The sequence below is a fragment of the Rhinopithecus roxellana genome, chromosome 15 (genome assembly GCF_007565055.1).
Source record: "Rhinopithecus roxellana isolate Shanxi Qingling chromosome 15, ASM756505v1, whole genome shotgun sequence".
Taxonomy (NCBI): domain Eukaryota; kingdom Metazoa; phylum Chordata; class Mammalia; order Primates; family Cercopithecidae; genus Rhinopithecus; species Rhinopithecus roxellana.
The window spans coordinates 97,786,629-97,805,607 of record NC_044563.1 but is presented as its reverse complement, the minus strand read 5'-3'; the positions used below and the strand labels follow the sequence as shown (position 1 = coordinate 97,805,607).

The following is an 18,979-nucleotide window of genomic DNA, read 5'->3' as shown; positions in this document are numbered from 1 at the left end:
TCAGCTCTCCACCCCTCTCCTGTTGCCTCCTTTCTGCCTCATCAGCCCACCTGCCAGCCTGGAGGGCACCAAGGGACTGGGATTAAGGCACACACAGCCGTTGGGCTCTGGGACAGACACCAGCTGCAGCCCCCAGCAGCTGCCCCAGCCACATGCCTCTGAGTGGAGACCAGATGCTTTGGAGAAGTCTGATTCCCCTGGCTCCAAAACCTGCTCATCCCTGGCCAATAGCACCCAGGACAGGGGTTTTCTGGCAGAAGAACAGAGGGCAGAGGGTCTCATGACTGATGCCCTGGCTGCCTGCGAGTCTGTGGTCTGCCTCCGTCCTACATCCCATCCTGCCACCTCCATGAAGCTCTCCTGGATTGCTGCTTTCCCCCTGGCTTGGGAAGGTGATTTATGGCCCATGTGCCTCAACAGGCCTAACCTCCCCCAACCCTTCAAGCATTCCCCAGACACCCATTCTGTTTCCAGGCCCCAGGCTAGGTGCAGCAAGATCTAAGGATGATTCAGACAGTGTCCCCAGCCTCAGAGAGCTCTGTCTACTGGGGAAAGAGCAATCCATAAATGAATAATCAAAACACCCTGCGGGAGCACCCAGAGGGAACAATGAACTCTCTTGTGGATACCCGAGAAGAGTTCCCCAAGGAGGAAATATTGCTATCCTTCTTCTTGGGTACTGAAGGATGAGTAGGAGTGCCCAAGAGGGGTGGGGGTGGGAGGCTGCTGTAGGGAAAGGCTTTCCAGGCTTAGAGAACAGCATGGGTGAAGGCCTGGAGGTATGACAACATGTGTTGGGATGTTCCTCAGGTGGCTGACACTGGATCCAGGGTTCCTTGGATCATTTAAGACCTGTTGCTTCAGACCTCCTGAGGTGTGTCATGGCAGAGGTAGAGGACTGCAGTGAGGCTAGAGACTACATACAGTGGAGAGAGCCCGGACCAGAGCAAGAAGATCAGGGTTTTCACCTCACTGTGCTGCCCCTGCTGCATGACCCTCTCTCAGCTCTGTCCCCTCCTGGGTCCCACTTTCTTCACACGTAGGATGGAGGCATTGGATGCCTGACTCCATATACACCCAGGAACGAGGAGGTCTTGCAGAGTCCCTGCTTCTCCCTGTCTTCTCAGCTTCCCTCTTGGGCCTCTCTTCTCTGGGCAGGAGGGCAGCTGCCCATCCTCTGACTCCATCCACGTGGCCCACATAGGGCTGGGTATACCACACAGGTCAACCCTGGGGTGAAGCAGAAGCTGTGTGAGGCGAGGGCCCAGCATGAGATCAGAAGCCTGTTCCCCAGACTGGAAAGCAGTTAACTTGGGGGTCCCCACAAAGGAGCACTGGGGGACCATGAATATCATAGTCTTTTCTTCTCCCAAAGATGGAGCACTACTTGCCTGGGTCCATCTGAATTTGGCCTAGGAGAATATGGTGCTGAGCTTGCCCAACATGGAGACTGGACCACCAGTGCTGCAGCTATATTCCTCAGGTATCTCCACTGGACTTAGGAGTCTAATACATCTGGATTCAAATGCTGTGTCTGCTCCTTACTTACCTTGGGTAAGTCACTTCCCCTCTCCATGTCTCATTTTTCCCCAGCTGTCAAATGTGACTGGTTCTAGCACCTACGTAGGAGGATGTAAGGGTTCAGTTGCCAAGGCATACACAGTGCTTGCATCATGCCTGTCTCAGGGCACACAGTAGGAGCTTGGGAATTATTCTTGCTTTGCTTGATCTCTCTTTGGATGGAAGCTATGGGGATGGAAGTTATGGGCAAGCAGTGGGTGGGGTGGGGATGAGGACGTTGGGAGCCTGTCCTGGTTATTCTGAACTCTGGACCTCTTGGAACTGGGGGTCATGGTGGGGTTGGGGGCAGCTGGAAGTGTGGGTGATGATGCAGCCTGTGAAGTGTTGCCTGCAGCAGCAGGCGTCACTGCCTCCACCATGCACACGGGCAGCCTGCCAGCCACCCCCAAAGCCTAGCCAAAGGGGAGCAGAGCAGGTTGATGACAGATGCAGAGAGGCTGGTGCAGGCAGGGCCAGGGCCAGGGATTGGGGGAGGCCCGAGGATGCAGTTCTTTGCTAAGGCATGCCCAGAGAAGGCTGAGGTCCAGCAGAGTTCACATTTCAGCAGCTAGTGTCCCCGCCCTGCCCCAACACCAGTGGCATTTATCCTCGTTGCATGGTGTTGGAACCTGAGGCCCAGAGAGGGTAAGCCACTTGCCTAGGGTTCACATATGCTTAGATATGGAGGTTCTGGGACAGAAACACTTATCTCTTGCTTCTACATATCTGGTTAACTCTGAATCCCAGATCTTGGAAACAGGGAATGGGCTTCTTCAGGCCCCTTTATGCCCAGGAATCTCTGAAGCAACAAGGATGAACTTCCACCACCTCATGCCTTTGAAGCAGGGACATCCCCACCAATGGTGGACAAAGGCAGGCACAGGACCGCAGGGGCTGGCACTGATTTGGTTTCTCCGTGATCAAGTGGTGGCTGTTTCTGCCCTGACCTCTGACCTCTGGCCCATTTGACTCAGGGGTCTTGGATCTCTGTTCCTCCTTAGCTATCATGGGATGGGAGCTCAGAGTGGGCTTGTCCCAGGAACTTTGGAAAGGCAGGGAGGTGGGAAGAACATGGGGAGAAAGAAACATCTGGTCTTGGGGCCTTGCTGCTCCCCATCCTTTCAGGCCTTTCCTTGCCTCTTCTTCCATTCCAAGCCAAAGCTTTTCCACTCTTTCTTATGAATAATTTTGAACATAGACAGAAATAGACACAATAATACTATGAACCCCATTACCATTTCCCATAACCATTAGTCCATGTCCAAACCCGACCTGTCAATGCCCTGCCTACTTCTTCCCCTAGTATGATTTTGAAGCAAATTTCAGACATCCCATAATTTCATTTGTATATATTTGATTATGTATGTCTAAAACATAAGGACTTCTTTTTAAAACATAAGCACAATATCATTAGCATACTAGAAAAATTAATAGTAATTCCTTATGCCAGCAAATATCCAGCCAGATTTCCATTTGTCTCATAAATTTTGTTTGTTTGTTTGAATCAGGATCCAAATTGGGTCTGCACTGCAATTGTGATTGGTTGATCTGTCTTTTTACTACAAGTTTCTCTCCGTATCTTTTTTCCCCTTGCAATTTATTTTTAAAAAACTGGGAAACTGGGTTGTTTGTTCTGCAGTTTGTTGTAGTCTGGGATTTTCAGATTGCATCCCTATGGTGTGTTTCAACAGGTTCACCTGTTCTCTGTATTTTCTGTAAATTATTGGTTGGATAGAGGCTTGCTCAGATGCAGATTTGATTTGTTTGGGTAAGACTGCTCTGTAGGAGATGTTGTGTTCTTCCCTCAGGGGTGCATAATGCCTAGGTATCTTCAACCAAGTTTCTAGAGCGTCTTCACTCACTGGCTCCTCCTCCTCTTCTCCTGCTTTCACATTCACTTCCTAAAGACAGGGAAGTGGATGAGACATCTATTCATCAAAACAGCCACCAACAACCTTATTATTGCTGAGGGGACATTTCTTCCTCCTTGCCTTATAGGATGCCCTTTAAAGTCACCGATGACTATGTCCTGTTGCTCAAAATGTTCCATTCCCTTGGTTTCCAAGACAACATCCTCTCTGGTTCTGCTTTGACTGTTGACCATTCTTTTGAAGCCTACTTCCCAGTTTTCCCAGGTTCCATCTGCCACTGAAGTGACCATGCTCCCTCCAGGTTCTGACCTTTGGCCATACTTCCTTCACTGTCTGTGGACTCATTTTCATTTCCAAGACATATCCACCACCTGAACACAGACAAATTTATTCACATCCATTTCCCCAGCAACCCCTCACCTGCAAGCCTCAGATTCATGTATCCAAATGTCTATTTTACATCTCTACCTGAATATCTCACAAGCTCCTCTAATTCATCATGTCCCCAAATGTGCTCACTGCCTTCCTCTGGAATCCAGCCTGTCCTCAGGAAATTTTTCTCTCTCATTCAATAGCACCACTACCTTCTCTGTCACCCAATGTAAGAACCTAGGCATCATCTCCCACCTCTTCTCCCTTGTACCTTCATTTAATCGGCCACTAAGTCTTACTGATTTCATCTCTTAAATATCTCTTGAAGTCATCTTCATCTTTCTGCTTCAATTACCCTGTTGTAGGGTGGCCCCTAACAGCCTTCATCTCCACTATTGTGGCAACCTCATAGCTGGTGTCTCTGCCTTGTCTCTCAGTCTCCTTTAAGTTGGTCCCAACACTACCCCTGGACTGATGACTCTACAATAGAAATCTAGCAGTGTCCCCCTTGCATAACCCTTTCACAGCTCCCCACTGACTCCGGAATAAAGTCCTAGTGTCCTGGCATAGCATTCAAGGCCTTTCAGAAGGCATCTCTACTTATCTTCTGGCCACATGGCTCAGTGTTCCCTGGGAAGTAATATGGGTTCCTCCAACAGGATGACTTACGTGGCCAAAATTCTGCTCTTGCCATTTCCTTCTTCCAGGAATTTCCCCTCTCCTTTCATGGCCCACCCTGTCACTTGTCCTTGAAGATTCAGTTCAGAATGTCTCAATAAGGAAGATTTTCTAATAGCCTGGCCCCAGATCTCTGGCTTCCAGGCTGATTCAGTGCCCTCTCTCTGTCCTCGTGTCTCAGTTTCCTCATCTGTAAGGATGTATTATATGAATGAAATACATAAACATAAGTAAAGAATGTAAAACAGCAAACACAGTAAGTGACTCCATAATGTCGTTATTATTGCTTCTAACATGACATTTTCCATATTAGATTAACACTATTTTCTGGTCAGTCCTCCATCCTATGCTGTGATTTCTCCACATGGAGCATGCATCACTCATTCATTTGTTTGGTTAGAGACACAACAGAGACAGCCAGTTGTCCCCCAATATCCATACCTCACTTTTTTAACATAATGATATAATTTTTACTTAGAAACATGGTATATTAGTCAACCTGGGCAGCCCATAACAAAATACTACAGACTGGGTGGCTTCAATCTAGAAATTTATTTTATCACAGTTCTGGAGTCTGGAAGACCAAGGTCAAGGTGCTAGCAATGTTATTTCTCCTGAGGCCTCTCTCCATGGCTTGCAGACAGCCACCTTCTCACTGTGCACTCACATGACCTTTTCTCTGTGCATGCACATCCTTGGTGTCTCTGTTCTTATTAGGACACCTGTCATATTGGATTAGGGCCCCACTTTCACAATTTTAATTAACTTTAATGACCTCCTTAAAGACCCTATCTCCAGAGACAGTCACATTGGGGATTATGGCTTCAACCTATGAGTTTTCAGGGGAGGATACAGTTTAGTCCATAACACACGGCCATCTAGCAGAAGACTACATTTCCCAGATGCCCTTGCAGCTAGCTGTGACCATGTGACTAAGTTGTAGCCAATGGGGTATGAGTGGGAGTAATTTGTGTTCAACTTCTTAGTTATGACTTTTGAGGGGAAGGAGCTGGCCTTCTTTCCCTCTCCCCATTGGTTGGTATGTGGGTGATTAGCAGGAGCTGGAGTGGCCATCTGGTAGACAGAGGAATGGCTCTTCCTCAAAATGTGCACATCCTAATCCCTAGAACCTGTGAAAACATTACGTTACATGGCAAAAAGGACTTTGCAGATGTGAATAAATTCAGGATCTTGAGATGGGAAGATTATACTGGATTCCTGAGGTGGGCCCAGTGTATTCACAGGAGTCCTTATAAGGGAAAGAAGGAGGCAGGTAAGTTAGAGTTAGAGGAAAATGTAACTATGGAAGCAGAGGTTGGAGTGATGTAGCCATGAGCCAAGGAATGCAGGTAGCTTCTAGAAGCCTGAAAAGGCAAGGAATGAATTCTTTTCTAGAGCCTTCAGAAGGAGCACTGCTCTGCCAACCTTGATCTTAGCTCCCTGAGAATCAATTCAGACTTCTGACCTCCAGAATTGTAAGATAATAAATCTGAATTGCTTTAAGCCACTAAGTTTGTAGCAATTTGTTTGAGCAGCAATGGGAAACTAATATACTACCTTAGATCATGTGATGGAAGTTTGAAGATTGAAGATCCACAGAGCAATGAGAAAAAAGAGAATCTGGGTGTCCGGTATTGTCAAGCTGCCACATAAGTCTTTAACCACCTACCTGGAATTTTATGCAAGCAAAGAATAAACTGAAATTTTTAGGTCTTTTTGTAATCACAGTCATCTAATCTGTATCCTACTGATATGTCTACCTATGATGGGTCTGGCAATGACATGCGCCCTAGGCAGTAAGGTGTATATTGTACATGGTAAGTGAGGTGGCTGGGATATGCCCAGGAAATTATGTGAACACAAAAAAGGAGGCAAGAAGTATTTGTTTTACTAAGCTGACTACTGCTAGGTAAATAAGAAATGCTCTTCTCATTTTGCAGATAAGGCCAAGAGGCTGGGTGGCTGTCTCCCAGGGAGACATATGGCATGTTCCTGAGGAGGAAGTAGAGGTTCTGGGGTAACCTCTAGGGAAGATGAGAAGTGAATGCCCCTTGCAGGGAAGTGGTGAGAGTCAAGTGGGCTGTGGTGTCACACTGCCTAGGGTGTACTCATGACTCTGCCACTGACTGTGTGACTTCGATAAGTCCCTCAGTCTCTCTGAGCTTCCATTTCCACATATGAAAGGTGGAAATATTAACTTACATTTTAAAAAGTGCTGTTGTGTGACCAGGCGTGGTGGCTTATGCTTGTAATCCCAGTACTTTGGTAGGCCGAGGCGAGTGGATCTCTTGAGCCCAGGAGTTCGAGACCAGCCTGCATAACATGGTGAAACCCCACCTCTACAAAAAATACAAAAACATTAGCTGGCCATGGGGGCATGTGTCTGTAGTCCCAGTTGGGTGGCTGAGAAGTGGGAGGATCTTGAGGCTCCCACTTACTTGAGGCTGCAGTAAGCTGTGATCATGCCACTGCCCTCCAGCCTGGGTGACAAAGCAAGCCCCTGTGTCAAAATAAAATAAAACAAAATAAAATAAAATAAAATAAAAAGTGCTGTTGTGGATACGAAGTAGGAGAATGCAGGAAACGTGTATCTAAAGCACAGAGCTAGGAACATAGCGAGTACTCAGCCAGCAGCTACTGGCTGGGCATGGTGACTCACACCTGGAATCCCAGCATTTCAGGAGGCCAAGGTGGGAGGATTGCTTGAGGTGATCCAGCTTGAGTTTGAGAGCAGCCTGGTCTTGAGTCTGGGCTTGAGTTTGAGTACAGCCTGGAAACATAATGAGACCCCATCTTTACTAAAAATAAAAATATTAGCTGGGCATGGCAGTAAGCATCTGTAGTCTCATCTACTTGGAAGGCTGAAGTGGGAGGATGGCTTGAGCCTGGGTTGAGGCTGCAGTGAGCTGTGATAGTGCCACTGCACTCCAGCCTGGGTGACAAAGTAAGACTCTCTCTCTCTCTGCCTCTCTCTCTCTCTCCTCTCAATAAATAAATAAATAACCAAACAAACCTAGCAGCTACTGTTAGGTCTTACCTGTCCAAAACTCAATGATCAGACCTCTCTACTGAATGTTGGAGAGATCTAACACCCATCAGCCTCTGTGAATTCCCAATATTTAAGCCCAGGTCTCATACACACAAGCTTCTACAATACTTATAGCTGCAATTTTATAGTCCATGCCCAAGTAAGAGAGGAAGAGGTAAAAGGGTTTGCCCTGCTGCCCCTCCTTCCATCTCCCTCTCTTTTGTCCTAAATGAAGATGAAGGCCACATGCTGCATGAGTCTAACTATAGGACATTCTGGAAAAGGCCAAACTATGGAGACAATAAAAAGATCAGTGGTTACTAGGGGTTGAGGGGATGGAGGGTTGAATAAGCAGAGTGCAGATAATTTTTAGGGCAGCAAAACTATTTTGTATGATACTGTAATGGTGGATACATGTCATTATCCCTTTGTCAAAGCCCATAGAATATACAACACAAAGATTAAACCCTAATGTAAATTGTGCACTCTGGGTGATGATGATATGTAGTTTAATCAATGTTGGTTTGTGGATTATAACAAATGTCCCACTCTGGTGCAGGATGTTAACACTGGGGGAGGCTGTGCATGTGTAGGTGCAGGGGTATATGGGAACTGTCTGTGCTTTCTGCTCAATTTTACTGTGAACCTGAAACTGTGCTGAAAAATAAAGTCTATTTTTTTAATGGCATGTATCTGTTATCTATTACCATGATAATTATGTGTAATAAACCACTCTCCAAAATCCAATGGCTTCAAATAATAAACCTTTAGTTTCTGAGTCTGCAGATTGGCTATTTAGATTGGGCTGTTTTCCTAGGCTCTGCTGGGCTCACTCACGTGCTGTATTTGACTGGCTCAGGTTGGTCTTGGCTGAGGAACTGGGCGACTCAGCTGTGCTCCACAGGCCTCACCTCCAGCAGGCTTGCCTAGGCATGTTTTCATGGTAATGGTAGTGCTGCAACAGTGCAAGCAGAAACACATTTCCCAAACCTCTGCCTGATTCATATATGTTAGTATCTCATGGGTCAAAACAAGATACATGGCTGAACTCAGAACTGAGACGTGGAGAAATACACAATATGCCTCCTGATATGAAGAGCTGCAAAATCATAAGGCAAAGGGTATGAATACAAGGAGGAGTGAAGAAATAAGTTCATTAATGTAATTGGTCCACCATATGGAGATAATAGTACACCCATCCTGAGGGGTGCTGCAAGGGTTAGATATGGTCAAATATATGTGTTTAATATAGTACCTGGCCCATAACAGGAACTTATAAAGTGGTTCATTCCTCCTTACCTACAGGAATCTTTGGATATCTATGGGACTTTTCAGATGGAGTAGAAGGTATTGAGAATCACTGGCACCATAGGATCAAGGGTTAGCACACGATTTGTGCTTTGCTCAGTAGAGGTACCAGTGGGAGCCTCCGTCATGTATCTGCTATAGCTGTTTCTTGGGGTAGGTGTTCAACCATAACAAGCATGATGCCACTGGCTGGCAGATACTCCCTTATCATTTACAGAGTCATATTCATCAGAATAGATTTCCTGCCAAGTGAGAGGAGTCACTGAAATCCTTTCAGACCATTAGCTTCCCTCCCACTATACAAACATAAGTCCCCTGACAAATGAAAATGGATTCTCCTGCTTTTTGAGCGATACGATGATGACGATAACAACAATAATATTAATAACTCCCACCCACTAAGCAGGAAAATAGATTTTGGTTCTCACATTAGCTCGCCAAGGTAAGTACTATTACTATTCCAGTTTTACAGAGGAGGAAACAGAGGCTCAGGCAAGCTATTCAGCTAGTAGGTGGCAGAGTTGGGATTTGAACCCATGTCTCTCCAAGGCCAAAACACTACTCCACCTTTTCTTCCTGACTCGACTTGTGCTTATTCTGCTGATCTCAAGTCAGAGGTCCCTTGTCATTTGTGTTACTTTTTGCTAGCTCACTTCAGCCACCCTACCCAGGTTTCATGTCACATGCTGACAGGGACTGAAGATCCGCGATGAGAGGGTCATGGCTGGAGGGAATTTTTCCAGGTCTGGGCAAGTGAGGCAGGGACCCCAATTTTAGGACCAACCCCTCCCAGAGTTACACTTGAAACCTTCCTCTTCCCTGGAAGGCCAATGCCTGCTGGGCATTTCCGGGATAGCCTGAGGGCTTGGCCAAAGCCAAGGCCTGGAACTGGCCCTCTTCCCAGAGCCCTGACCTCTCACGGCTTGTACGTGGGGGTCAGTGAGAAGCAGGACTCCAGGAAGGAAGACAAGGCCCCAAACCTCAGGACTCATTTGGAGAAACCAGAGAAGGCCCCAGAACAGCTGACTCTGGGCGCCACGTATTGGAGGCGGTCACCCCCTCCCCCACACTGGCTGTGCTGTGAGTCACGGGTTTTAAGCTGAGCACTCTGGGAGATTAACCAGCTTTGTGACCAGCTGCTGGAGGAGGATACTTGGCCGAAAGAAGCAGGATAAAGTTACCCTCTCAGAAGTTTACAGGAAGGCCCATAAATGCCCCCAACTGCTGTGGGGCCCATGTTCTGGGGCGTTCCTGGGTGTTACCCCTGGGCAGACCCTCAGTGGCTGTGCTCATCCCCCCTGCTCCTTGCCCACCAAGTAGGTTCTACTAATCTGGCACTCACTGGGGATATCTGCCACTTGGGGCCCCATGGTTCCAAGAGGGGTCTTGGGCCACGGGCCTTCCTTGCCCAGATGACAGATAATAGGAACAGAGCCTATCCTAGAGTCAGTGGGAGGAAACTGGCTCCTGCCTGGCTTAGGTTTGGGGCAGAGGCTGGTGGGAAATGCCTGAGCGAGATGGCGGCCCCTGGCACACAGGCTGCCCCAGCCAGGGTGAAAGGGACAGGAAGAACCCTATCCCAGGGCCCTAGAATGCAACGTATGGAGGGGCCTCGGAGGGCCTCGGAGAGGGAACTGGGAGGCTTGGCTTCTAGCCCGGCTCTGCCTCTGACCCTTTGGCCTTAGTGTCCTCATCCACCAAAAGGAGAACTTGTCATTTTCAAACTGTGTTCTCTGGAGTCCTGGGCCATTCAGAAGTGCTATAGGGATTCCACAAATGTTGGATTAGAATTTTGGACCAGAAGTATCCTCCAATCATCATACATACCTACCCCCTTATTTCACAGATTTGTATTAACCAAAATAGGCTCATTTTTTCCTCCACCGATTGACCATTCATTCAATAATTCTTTCACGAGTGCCTACCGTCTGCCAGGCTCTTTTGTAGCTGGTGAGTAGAGCATACTTTATAAGAAATAACAGTAATCCACGTGAACTTATAAATTAATTTATGGCAACAAAATGGCCCCTCTGTCTGCTTTACATATCAGGGTTTCACCTAAGAATTTATCTGAAGACAAGACTCTGCTCCTAAATAAGTTTGGCTTGGGGTGATCTCCTGGGTGCCTCCCTGTCCATCTGGCTCCATTCTCAAAGCACTAAGCTGCCAGTCCCTTGGGGGAAGATCTAGAAGAGGTGAAGATGAGGCACTTCAGCCCCAGGGTACCCAGTGGCGTGGGGGTTTCTCCACATAGTGGAGAGGCCACCGTCTGAGTGAGGCCTTGTGTGTCCTCTGTACTAGGGCCTGAATGGTACATGGGCAAGACGAGGACATTGGGTGAAGACTCTGTCTCTGGATCCCAAAATGGGGCATTCAGGAGAGCCCAACCTGGCTCTACCCCCACCCCATTATCCTACCAACAGCCCACCCCCAGCTGGTGCTACTACTGATGCCAACATCTGCTCTATGCCAGGCACTTTACATACATCCCCTTAATCTTGGCAGGTGGGTATTTTTAGTTATATTTTATAGATGAGGAAGGGAAGGACCTACTATAGGCAAGCTGTGTGCTGAGTGCTGGGGATACAGAGAGTGGGCCCATTCTGGTCTAGTGGGAGATACTAAGAGTCATATCTAACACATGCACTACTTACTGTAGGACAGGAACTTTTCCTAAGTCAATCTCCTCAATACCAGCATATTATTATCCAGCCCATTTTATAGATGAGGAAACTGAGACAGAAATACTAGTGTCCTAAGGTCACAGAGCAAGTAAGAGCTGAGATTTGAACCCCAGCACTTGGGCTCCTGAGCCCATGTGTGTAACTACCCTGCTGTGCCCTCTAACAGCCAAGGTAATATTCCACAAGCATTCCTTCATTCCTTCATTGGGGCCATTGAGAGGACAGGACCGTCCTTGCTATCCCACAGCTCCCATGCTAATGTGGGAGGCAGAGGTATAACAGAGAGTCACCACCTAGGGTGAGGAGAGCAGCACCTGGGGTCAGCACTGGAGGACAAGGACATGGAAAGATGTGGGGTGTGAATCTTGGCTCTGCCACTGACCAGTCAGGTGACCTTGGACAATGGATATAGCCTCTCTGAATTTCTACTGCCTCATCAGAAAGATGAGGATGGTAATATCTACGTTTCAGGATTGATTTAGATTAAATAGTCAATGCACATACAGTGTCAAATACTGTGCAAAGGAAGACAATAAGTGCTTAGTAAACGGTAGCTGTATTTATTAACAAAACTAGAGTGGGTGGGGAAAAGGAGGACGAAGAGGATTCTGGAACTTGTTTCTCTATGAGCTCTGTTCTTGGCCAGAGGCTGGCCTTCTGTGCCCAGCCCCCTCTCCATCCCTAAGCCTGTCCGGGCACCTGCTGTGAGTCCTGGCATCCCCAGGCAGGGCCAGGAAAGGGCCAGGGTGAGGCCAAGAGGGCGGGTGAGGACAGCCCAGCCCAGCTCCTCACTGCTGGGGAGCCTGGTGTGGGGGCAGGGCTGCTCTTGGCAGCTATGTGCTCCCTGGATGGAGAGAAGGCCTGTGTGTCTATGGGGGAGTGAGTAGAGGCAGAGGCAGCCAGACCCTCCTGCCTCTTAGAAATGAAGGTTCTAGCAGCCTCTCTCTAGGGGTTCATGGTAGGGGCAAGGGCGATGGCTCTGCCTGCCCAGTGCCTCAGCTCAGTGCACATATCCCTGCTGCTTATGCCTCCAGACCTCGTCTGGGCCCTGCCTTTGTTCTCATGCAGCAACTATCTCCAGGAGATGGAGATGTCATCGGAATAGCCAGAGCCAGGTGTGATCCAAGGTTCTGCAAGGAAAAGGAAGAATGGTGTGGAGTGGGTTGCTGCAGGGAAGGCTTCCCAGTGGAGGTGGCTCCTGAGCTCTAGGGAAAGGGAAGTGGGTGTCCTTCCAGGCAGAAGGAACAGCAGGTGCAAAGGCCTGGGGGCTCATCTACAAGATTAGATAAAACGTCTCAGTTCCAACACAAATTTTGTTCAGATCCAATTATTTTAGTAGGAAAGGGGACATGTTAAAGCATGTCTGGGGCCCCTGAGCTAGGCCTGGGATGAGGATGGGCTTAGGGAGTAGGCCTCGGTTTAAGGAGGGCAGGAAGCCAGGTGCCAGAACTTAGGCACAGTCTCCACCTCAGCACCAGAGGTCTGAGGCCCTGCGGGATGGATGGCTGAGACATTGCTGCTGGGAAAGAGCTTGTAGGGGGTGTTGCGCCCCAAAGGTATGTCTGCAAAAGGAACTTGAGCAGCAGGTCCCAAGGAAGGTGGAAGCTCTTCCCAATACCCCTATACACACTCAGAATATGGAGGCGTCCCATAGACACTCTGGTTACAGAGATACTCCGAACATGGGCTAAGGTCCTGGACAGTGACACACGGTCCACATAGGGTGATAACAGGGATTGTCATATCAGAGAGGCACCCTCAGTTAGACGCCCGGGACCACACCATCACACAGTGACAAGAGCTCACAGGGCACACAATCAAGTGTCCCCCCGCCCCCGCTGCCCCAGGGGCAGCCTCACTCCTGGGACCTCCTGGAGCTGGGCACAGCCAGTGGCCATCAGCGCCAGCCGCAGGGCCCCCCGCGGCACACGTGCACTCGCCGCCCGCAGCCGCAACCCGCGCACACGCCGGCGGGGCTAACGAGCCCACAGCCCTCCAGGGCGGGATGAAGCCAGTTGTCGGGCGGGGCCGCGGCGGTCACACAGCATTAGCCCTGCGGCCGCCCCGCCAGGTGCGGCCACTGCCCCTAATCCCTCGCCCCGGCCCCGCTAAGCCGGGCCTGAACGACGCCACAGCTGGGGGCGGCCGGCCACGCGCCTCCCCTCACCGCAGCCCCGGCTCGGCCCCGGCCCCGGCCCGGCCCCTCCCTGCGGCCGCGCGCCCGCTGCGGGGCCCCTCCCCACGCTCTAGCGAGGCTCCCACCTCCTCGCCCTGCCCAGCGCTCTCCAGTCCCTTCCCGCCCACTGACCCTGTGCTCGCACCCCCGTCTCTCGCCAGCACCCCCACGGCCCCTCCCCAGATCCTCCCCGCTTTGCCCACCGGCCTCCATCTCTGTCCTCAGGCCCGCCGGAGTCACAAGCCCCATCCCAGACTCTCCAACGCTGAACCTGCAGCGCCCAGCCCTGCCCTGGTGCCACCACCTGCCAGCTCTGTGCCTGCCCCTCCACTAGATCATGACTTGGGCTCCAGCTCCCTCACTCTCCATGCCTCTCACTTGCGGGCTGTGCCCTGCTCAACTGGCCAGGATTTGTGAAGCCCCAAGGTTCATCTCCTCCCCCACCACACTTATCCACAGCCTCCACCTGCTGACATACCCAGGCAAGACTCCCTTCCCCTTCAGGCAGCCAAACTTCAGTTAGAATCTTCTAGCTCTTACCAGACCCCTGATGAATCCCAGGATCTTCGCAGGTGATCCCAGGGCCTCTTTGAATCACAATTTTACTTATCTGAAAAATAAAGAGGTGTAATTTAGATGACCTCTGAGGACCCTCTTGCCTTTCCTACCCCAAAACACTAGCAAGGTCATGTACTTCCATTCATCTGAATATTAAAGACAGATGAAAATGGAAGAACAGCCACTGGCCATGTGTCCCCACCGGAACCCTTTGCATCCCTTAGCTCTCAGGGTCTGAGCTAGCCAAGGCAGCTTTTAGCCTCTGGCATAGGGTGGGTAAGAGGGAACAGGGTGGAACCTGGTTGCTTAGGTCTGGGCCAGGACTTGGTGTCTCTGCCACCTTCGGACGGATGTCTCCTAGAAGGGTGTGTCTCTGAGGCTGGCCTGCTGGGGGTCCTGGCCTCAGGCACTGCCAGCATTAGTGCTGATGGACAGCCCAAGCAGGTGGGAGCCTGCTAGTCCCCCCCGACAGCCCTGCCCACCTGTCACCCTCTTTGCTCGGGTGACCGGCTGCCTGACCCACTGACCAACTTCTTGTTGCTTCCCAGCACCCTGGGCACTGTTCTCAGTGCCCCACTCCTCTCCCTTCGGCTTTTCCCGGCAACCTCCTGGCTCAGAGCAGACGGCACACACGTATCATGCATATGCACATTCACACTGCACACACAGTCACATGCTAATATAGGGCTGCATGCATGCACACCCCACATCTGAGCCTGCTTCATGCTCATGCAGTCTGAGCCAAGTTGCTTCTTTCCAGGTGGAGAATTTTGGCATTGCCATCTCTGTGGCAATAGGGCCACATGGTTAAAGCAAAGGCATTAAGTCTGGATCACCGGATGCCTGTCCTGGCTCTGTGATATCCTAATGTGTAACCTTGTCAAGTTACTTAAATTTCCTGCACCTGATGTTCCTGATCTGTCAAATGGAGCTGATTATATCTCAAAGGATTTTGAGACTCAAATGAGAAGATCCATGGAAAGTGCTTAGAACAGTTATCAGTACCATGGAAATTCACAATACATGTTAACTGTTAGTAGTAGTATCCAGGAGGGGCTGAGGGTCTCCTGGGAATACCTTGATCATATTCCTTTAGTCATCTCTGGCCATAACTATTCAAATGGTTACAAACAATCCTGATCATATTTTTCTTCCACTTATGAAGGCTGTATCAATTGCCCAGATGAAACCAGGACATGCCATTTTCACAGCCTTATCTTTATCTTGATAATGATTGTTGATTCTTTGCTGTTTAAAAGCCAAGAAAACAGGTAAGGGTGGGCCTAAGTTGTTTAGAGAACTCTGGGCTGGGTCCTGGAGCTCACACATCATCCCTTTGGAATCTGTTCTAGACCCTCTCCTCAGATCAACTTCAGCATCCTGGTCTGCATGTATTGGGATCCACCTTATTCTTTCTGGAAATGAAGGCAATGTCTGCCTCCTCTCATCCCTCAGATCTCAAAGGTCACCAGCAACTTCCATTTCACCTCATGTGCTCCCAGGACTCAAAGTGGGATTTCTTGGGCCTAAAGAGAAGAATGTACTTGGCAGAGCTCTGAGCTCTAGGACAATCTCTCCCCACGTCTCCTTCTTCAGTCTGCTCCAACCAAACCTAATTCCATTCTTGGCCACATTTAAGAAAAGAATGCAACAGCTTGAGGCTCATGGACCCTATGGAGACAATAGCTACAGATGAAGCTGGAGAGTTCTGCTTCTCTACTACCCTCGGCCCCAACAGAAGCCTTCTTTGTTCCATTTCTTACCCTGAACAAAATTCAAGAAATCCTTTTCTGCTGCCATTAGTATTTTCCTAAGTCTCACTCCATTGGGTCCTTTCCTTTCCTGCTCCCTTTTCAGAAGCCATCTCTTTGGTTCAGCTTTAGGCGTTTATCCTTTCTCTGATTTTGGTGTATAGTCTCTATATATTATTTATTGTAACTATTAGAGAATATTATAATCTCTTTTATAATATTTCCTATGTTAATCATCTGTTACTGTTTAAATTTAGCAGCTTAAAACAACACATTTATAGTTGCACAGTTTCTATGGATCAGGAATCCAGGAGCAATTTAGCTGCAGTCTGGCTCAGGTCCCTCACAAGGCTGCAGTGAAGGTGTTGGCTGGGATTGCATTCATCTCAAGGCTTGACCAGGGGAGGATCCATGTCTAGCTCATTCACGTGGCTTTGGCTGGAGCTGATGCTCCTTGCCATGTGGGCTTCTCCATGGGGTGACTCCCAACATGGCAACTGACTTCTCTTAGAGTGAGTGAACTGAGAGCGTGCACCCTAAACAGAGCTGCATCTATTTATAACCTAATTGTGGAAGTGACAACCCACTACTTCTGCTGATACTCATACTCAGAGGGAAGTGATTACAGTGTGTCAGGAGGCAAGGATGACTGGGGACCATCGCAGAGGCTGCCTACCGCATTTCCTACCTGGCTTCTCCCTGTACTCTTGTGCCTAGCACAGTGCTCTCAGTAGATGGTTAGCACTCAGTACATATTTGCTGAAAGAATGAATGCGAGCATCAGAGGACCCTCTGCAGAGTTTATATAATTCTATATTGTTCTCTCAGGCTACTATCCCCCCTACCCCTGGCTTGTCCCACACTTTTCTTTTTTCTGGGAATCATTTGCATTTAAATTTTAAACTTATTTTATCCTTGAATAGCACATTTGCTCACAGGAGCCTATTTACCTCCTCCCCCCACTTTTTAAGAGTTGCCTTCCAAAAATGGGGACATGCTTGGTGTATATCTCATGTGGATAACCCCTATGGTGAGCACCTATGAATAACCCCTATGAATAACACCTATGGATAACTCCTATTGTGAGCACAAGCTCAGAAATGACTGGGCTACTTTCTTTAACTGGTCAGAAGAAACCTGTCTTCATCTAACCTGTCTTCATCTAACTGGTCAGAAGAAACCATTCCCCATGTCACATCCTCCCACGTGTTCACACCACGTGCACTTACCTTCCCTCTTATGGCTTTCAGCCTCCTGAGCTTCCTGGGTTTTGTATGGGTCTGCCTTCCCGGTAAACAATGAATGACCCCTCACAGGGTAGGAACAATTTAGCAAATATTCAATGAGCACTCACTGAAGCACGCATTATGTGCTAGCACTGGCCTGGGGACCATGGAGACAAAGGAGTAACTCATGGAACCTCCAGCATGTGGATGGAACAGGTGCTCGGGAATGCTTGCTCCTTCTGGGAGATCAAATTGTTAGCAAGTCTACCCAAAATAATTCTCAGATGCTGTAATGGCAGAATTTCTAGGAATGGCTCCCAAGACTCCACACTCACTGGAACCTGTAAATATGATACTCCCCTGACCGTGCTATGTTGTATGGTACAGTTGACCTTAGAGAGGGGAGATTATCTGAGGGAGTCTAATCTAATCTCTTGAGTCACCAACAGCAAAGAACTCTCTTAGGCTGGTGGCAGAAGGGGAAGTCAGAGAGATTCGGAGCATAAGAAGGACTCGATGTGCTGCTGCTGGTTTGAAAAAGAGAGGGCCATATAAGAAGGAATGCAGGTAGTCTTAAAGTGCTGAGAGGCAGCCAGCCAGTGAGGAATACAGACCTCAGTCCTATGACCACAAGGACAGTAATCTACCCACAAAGTGAATGAGTTTGGAAGCAGATTCTTGCAATATGTCTCATGCCCACCCCACAACACCTTGATTTCAGTCTTGTGAGACCTTGAAATTAGAAGTCAGTCAAGCCCTCCCAGACTCCTGACCTACAGAAATGTGAGCTAATAAATGGGCATTTTTTTTTAAGTGGACAATTCAGTGTTTTTTAAAATATAGCGATAAAATTGTACAACCTTCATTTCTATATAATTCCAGAACATTTTCATGCCCCTGCCCCCAAACAAAGCCCATACTTATTAAGTAATCACTCTACATTCCCCCAGCCCCAGAAATCAGTAATCTACTTTCTGTCTCTATGCATTTGCCTATTCTGGATATTTCACATAAATGGTGTCGTACAATATGTGACTTTTTGTGTCTGAATTCTTTTGCTTAGCATGTTTTCAAGGTTCATCCAAGTTGTAGCGTGGATCAGTGCTTCAATTCTTTTTATGATTGAATAACATTCCATTGTATGGATATACTACATTGTATTTCTCCATTCATCAGTTAAGGGACATTTGGTTTGGGCTGTTTCTACTTTTTGGCTATTATGCATAAAGCTGCTATGAATATTTGTGAGAAGTTTTTGGGTAGTCACATGTTTTCAGTTCCCTTGGGTATATACCCAGAAGTGGAATGACTGGGTCATATGGTAACTCTATGTCCAACTTTTTGAGGAAGGGTCAGACTGTTTTCCAAAGTGACTTCATTGGTTTAAGCTCCCACCAGGAGTGTACAGTGGGAACACATCCACACCAACACTTGCTATATCTGTCCTTTTTATTAGAACTATGCTAGTGGGTATAAAGTAGAATCACATCATGGTTTTGATTTGCATTTCCTTAATGACAATTGATGTTTTGTGGGTATCATTTTAGGCCACCAAATTTGTGGTAGTGTGTTACAAAGCAATAGAAAACTAATCTAGGTGACTTCTTTTACCTAGGTGGTAAAAATGGAAATGGAGCAAAACTCGACTTAAACAAAAAAAAAAAGCCATTTGAGTTGAGTGGCCAAAGAAGGCAATAAATGACATTCTCATAAGGCAGACCTGGACTGCTGCGAGTGTGAGGACAGCATCTAAAGTTAGGGCACAGG

General features: G+C 48.3%; 2 long non-coding RNA genes across 2 annotated transcripts; both read right to left on the bottom strand.

Annotated features, from left to right (window-relative positions):
- Positions 1-2,955: 2,955 nt before the first annotated feature.
- Positions 2,956-6,720, bottom strand: LOC115893677. Its single transcript, XR_004053741.1, has 3 exons — positions 6,684-6,720; positions 4,473-4,671; positions 2,956-3,802 (listed from the first exon to the last, which is right to left on the bottom strand). It is a non-coding gene; the product is annotated as an uncharacterized LOC115893677 (long non-coding RNA).
- A 435-nt stretch (positions 6,721-7,155) lies between these two features.
- Positions 7,156-14,611, bottom strand: LOC115893673. The gene is made up of 3 exons (XR_004053738.1): positions 14,534-14,611; positions 14,218-14,287; positions 7,156-7,251 (listed from the first exon to the last, which is right to left on the bottom strand). It is a non-coding gene; the product is annotated as an uncharacterized LOC115893673 (long non-coding RNA).
- Between the last annotated feature and the right edge of the window lie 4,368 nt (positions 14,612-18,979).